Consider the following 5,781-nt stretch of genomic DNA (forward strand, 5'->3'; position numbering starts at 1 on the left):
TTATCTAGATTAATAGGTCTGTGATGTAAGCTGATGTCCTTTCAAGAAGTAGAAGTCTGACTTATTTTATGAGTTAATACCAATATAGTCTCGACTATAGTGGTTTTATTCAATTTAGTCCTAAATGACTTTTTGTCGTGTAATTTAGTCCCCGACTTTGATGGTTTTACACAATTTGGTCCTTTTGTTAAAAATTCTGTTAGTTGACTGTTAGAAATATGGCCATAATGGTAATTTCTCATCATTCATCCCATTTGGGATGATTCCTTATTCCCCTTATTAAGATCAACGCAAAAATGCAAATTTTCATACCAAATCAACTTCAACCCTAAATAAATAAATACAGAGTAAATAAATATTTGGTATAAAGATTTACATTTCTGCGTGGATCTTAATAAGGGGAAGAAGCAAATGGGACGAAGGATGAGAAATTACCATTAGGACCTATTTCTAAGCGTCAACTAACAGAATTTTTAACAAAGGACTAAATTGGGTAAATCTATCAAAGTCGGGGACTAAATTGAGCACACAAAAAGTCATTTAGGACTAAATTGAGTAAAACCACCATAGTCGAGGACTATATTGGGTATTAACTCCTTAAAACCACCATAGTCGAGGACTATATTGGGTATTAACTCCTTAAAACCACCATAGTCGAGGACTATATTGGGTATTAACTCCTTATTTTATTTTAGATGACTATCTAGATTAATAGATAACTCCTTATTTTATTTTAGATGACTATCTAGATTAATAGATCTGTGATGTAAGCTGATATCCTCCAAGAAGTAGAAGTCTTGTTCATTAGTTTAGGAAAGAGTTGTAAATCTTATTGGAGATGCCCCTAGCTAGTGGGGTTGGCTGAGTCGAACCACTGTTAATTAAATCGGTTTACCTGTAACCCCTCGGTTTTTTCGACAAAGTTAAGGTTCGAGAATATTGATGTAAAATTTTTTTAGCTATGACGTTTAAGAGAAGACTGTTCGGTGCTCGAAATAATTTTTTAGGATTAGTTATCGATAAGCTGCAAACTACGTACCGGTCACGAACCGAGAAAATTTTAAGGATATAGATTCAGTTCGAATTTTCTAGAATTTGGATTTTTAAGTATTATACGATTAAGCCTTTTTCTAGAATTTGGATTTTTAAGTATTATACGATTAAGCCTGAATCTAGAATTTGGATTTTTAAGTATTATACGATTAAGCCTGAAATTCTAGTTAGTTCAAGGGGAATTTTTAAATGGACTGTAAGGGATAAATTATTACGGACTCTGTACCTAAATTTAGCGGAATATCGAAAAATTCCCAAACTTGGTGATTTGCGACGGGAATATGTTTAGGACAATTTTGGTATTAGAATTTTCCCGAATTAAGTTATAATCCTCCGAACATTCATCTGATTTAAGCATAAACTGGCCAATTAGATTTGAGATCTTGTAAGGACTCCATGGGGTGTTGACATGTGGCAAGTAAATCTAAGCTTGGATTGAGCAATTAATGAAGCATTAATGAAGGTATGGCCTAGTTGCACTTGTTACTTGATCTTCAAGAACAATATCACACAAGATCACATGATCATCTCTCTCTCTCTCATTTTCGTGAGACACACTTAGGGGAAGAAGAAGAGAATTATTTTAGCTTAGTCTTCCATTGTGATCCAAGAACACCTTAGGCATTTCTTCAATTCCAAGAGCTCAAGACTAGTGTCAAGAACTCGGTTTTGAATCCCTCTAAGACTTAAGCTTGAACTTAAGATTTATGGAAACATTATATTATGGTGTTTTACTAGGATCTTTGGTGAAGGAACCCAAGGAAGGCACCATCAACTAAGTACGGTTTAAAGGTTTCTACAAAGGTAAGGAATCCCTTAAGTTGGCCCAATCACTTGAAGGTAGACAATTGCTAGGAAATTACATGATTAGGAATTTTTACATGAAAATTATGTGCTATGTTATAGATCTAAAAGTTGGCTCAAATTCTCTACCTTGATTTTTGGTAAATTTACTAGGCATGTCATAGCTAATTTATGCATGTATATGTTGTATTTATGCCCATATAGGCTTATACTTGTGAAAATAGTGAAAAGAAATAAGGATAGTCTCTGGCAGTAACTTCCGTGATTTATTGGGAAAAATCGGTAAGGTATTTTGATCCCATTTTTTTTTGACATGTAGATCTATAAGTGTAGAACCTGCATATAAAAATTTCATAATGATGGAGTAGTATAAGTATGGTTTTCGCATATTTTTCTAAAACTGGTCCAGAGAGAAAAAACAGCACACTGCCAAGGGCAAAAAGGTAATTTTCTGTGTTTATTCGTGGATCAAAATGACCAAAACTTTTTATGGACATCAAGTACTATAAGTTGGGGTTCTACCATAAAATTTCAAGTGAAAAAGAGTTCGGGAACTATTTTTACCGACTCAATCTTTCGGACTGCGCCAAGCTGAAATTTTCTGAAAAAGGATGGTTAGAAACAATTTTGACAAATATTATTTTTGTGCATTATATTAACGTGGAAAATAATTATGTTTTGAACATTATTGTGACTCCTGTACTTGAATTTCTGTGATAGAACTAACACTAACCAAGGTGTGTGTTTTGGGGAAATATACTTGAGGAAGTATAATGGTTATGGAGTCGTGTAATAATACTTAATGAATGTGAGGGAGTCTGTATGATTAATCGGTACTGCAGAGCGAAGTTTCTTCGCTGAGTGAAATGGTGAGGGGTCTGTACGATTAATCCATACTGCAGAGCGAAGTCTATTCGCTGAGTGAACATGTGAGGTTTTGTATGATTGATTCATACTGCAGAGCGAAGTCTATTCGCTGAGTGATGTGTGAGATTTTGTATGATACTGCAGACGAAGTCTATTCGCTGTATGTATTCGCTGAGTGATGAGATTTGTATGATTGATTCATACTGCAGAGCGAAGTCTATTCGCTGAGTGATGTGTGAGATTTTGTATGATTGATTCATACTGCAGAGCGAAGTCTATTCGCTGAGTAAAGTTGTGAGAACTAACTGTCGGGTGTCTCGAACAGTAGTGTGGGTGTTGTGTTTCTCACGTGTGAATTAATGGCTATGTTATGTGCCGGAATTACTTATATAATGTGGAATTGCTTGCTGTTAGAGTGATTGCAAGTAGACTGCGACTGTTGGGTAACGTTTATCTTACTTTACTTATTATTGTTGCTGTTTTCGAAACCTTTGTTTACTTTCGAGTGACAATGGATTTCCTTACTTAGCCGTCGCGCTAACTACACTTCATTGTGTCCTTTATTAGATGCAGTCTAGCGTGGGCCCCTATGGCCGATGAGCTCTGAATAGGATGGGAGTCAAGGTGTAAGATTACTCTATCCTAGAATAGACACTCTGGAAGGATTATTTCCATACGTACATATCTGGATATTGATATGGTTATTTGAGGTTGTAAGTTTAGCCTTAGCGTTTAGGTATAGGAAAGATACCTAAGCGTGGCGGTAACACCCAGTTTTCTGCTGGTTAGACGCTTCCGCAATGTATTATATTTTAAGGATTTTTTAATAAATCCAAGATGTGAAAATTGGGGTGTTACATTACCTCTCTCTTTTATCGTTTGAAGAGGTCACTTAGAAATACAAAAGCCGGTTTCTAACTAGGATTGTGATATGTGTTGATATTGCCTTATTCGTATTTAATTTGACATGATTATTTATAAATTTTGTTGAGTGTCGATCAATTACTTATATATATACATGATTTTTATCGAAAATAAATTTTTTTGATCACTTAAAATTGTATCAAATATAATCATGTTTTATTCTTTGTCTTCCATTCCCCCATCAAATAGTTTTTCTATTACCACCAAATTGATTTCAAGAATCAAAGATACTCTAAATATAATAGGATGAATCAGTAAAATTGAAAGTACGGTATAAACATGAGATATATGTAACTTTAATTTTTAATAGAAACTACAGCAAAAAAATTACAAATAAAGTTTTTAAGAATTCAAACTCAAGAAAGAAATTCAATAAGGAAGTAGGTAATTAAGTTTTGTTAGATCTATTGAATTTCACATGACTATTGACCAACTGTCCTGCAGCTATGGCAAATATGAGGAAGAGTTCCACGGCCAACACAGCTCCGGCAACGATTGCGGCTAATTGCCTAGAGTAGGGGTACTTCTCTCTGTTATTGGAGTATATATGCTAAGTCGAAACAATCTTAAATTGGTGTACTTCTCTCTGTTATTATTTTACTCGCGATATATTTTATTATCAATTGCCTACACTCACGACTAAATGGAAAGAATAGTCCCACAATGCGCAATACACAAACTGAGGAACCAAAAGTATAAAACTTATAAAAAATTTTGCTCTAAATTTATGAAGCGACACCTTCACTATCATTTCTTGAAAAGCATAAATTTTTAACAACTTTTCATTCTGACAATCCCAAGTAGTAATCATAAATTTAGATTTAAAAAAGAAAATTCAATCACCATTTGAGGTGATCAAAAAGAGGTTAGAAATTCCAACCACTTTCATTTAGTTGCCGGAACACGTTTGTTAAAATTTACGAGAAGGATTTTTGTAATAAAGAATTAATACTTAGTTTTTATCCATTAACTACTGTAACACCCCGGCTCGGCTATACCGTACATCCGGAGTAGTTACCGCCACACCTAGACTAAACCCAGCCAAGACCAGACAGAGTTCACTCTAGGTGCACAGGCTAACAAGAAAACTATTTCACATCATCATCATCATTACCCAACATATCTTCATACATATATATATAGATGAGCAAAAGGGGTAGCTACACTAACTACCAGAATATATACAAGAGTTTAATTACAACTTACTAGCCAGCTAAGTTCATCATGGCTACAAAAGATACATGTACACAAAAAAAAGGGTTCCTCCCATAACCTTTCTAATCAGTCATCCTCTTCTAAGGGGCGGTACTCCGGTTCGGAGTACGTCCCCCATACAAGATGCCAGTTGCCCGCAACCCAGGTGAGATGATCCAGGAAGTAACTAGGAGTGTACATCATGGACCACTCATCCCAATGTTCCAAAGGAGCGAGATTCCACGGACAGGGATAAAAGACAACAAATTCTAAGGGATCACTCCCTTCCAACACCTCTACCGGAAAAGACCCAAACCTAGACCTGGCCCTATCCAGAAAATTTGGCTGGCTACTGCGAACCGGGATACGAGAGGGTGTAGTTGGGTAAGTCGGAGGAGGACTGTACGGTGGGGAAGGAATAGCAGGAACATAAGCCGGAGCTGGAGAGTCAGGAGCGAATCCAGGAGCATACGGGTCGACATCAACTAAGTACTGTACATAATCATCATGATCGTAGATAGGGAACTCCAACTCGGAAGGATCCGAGTCAGGTGGGCTACACGAGCTTACCCTAGACATCTGTTAAGAACACAACGAAGTGTAGTTAGCACGACGGCTAAGTAAGGAAATCCATTTGTCACTTAAAAGTAGACAAAGGTTTGAAAACATAGATAATCTAAAAGCTTTATAAAGTTTTACCATGATTTGAAAATCTGCCTGTAACGAAACGATTTATAGATAGTATAATAGCGTATAAACGTTAAATCATATAAAGCTTTTCTCAAATAAGAATGAAGTCATAACTTGCCACTCAAAAAAATTTTCATGCCCTTTTCAGACAAGTTTGCAAAATTTCACATTTCCAGGAATTTCATCATTTGCAAATAGAACCGCAGCTCTAATATTTATAATAATCTGAACCGCAGCTCAGAGTAACAA

Source organism: Ipomoea triloba, chromosome 12 (assembly GCF_003576645.1).
Source record: "Ipomoea triloba cultivar NCNSP0323 chromosome 12, ASM357664v1".
Lineage (NCBI taxonomy): Eukaryota > Viridiplantae > Streptophyta > Magnoliopsida > Solanales > Convolvulaceae > Ipomoea > Ipomoea triloba.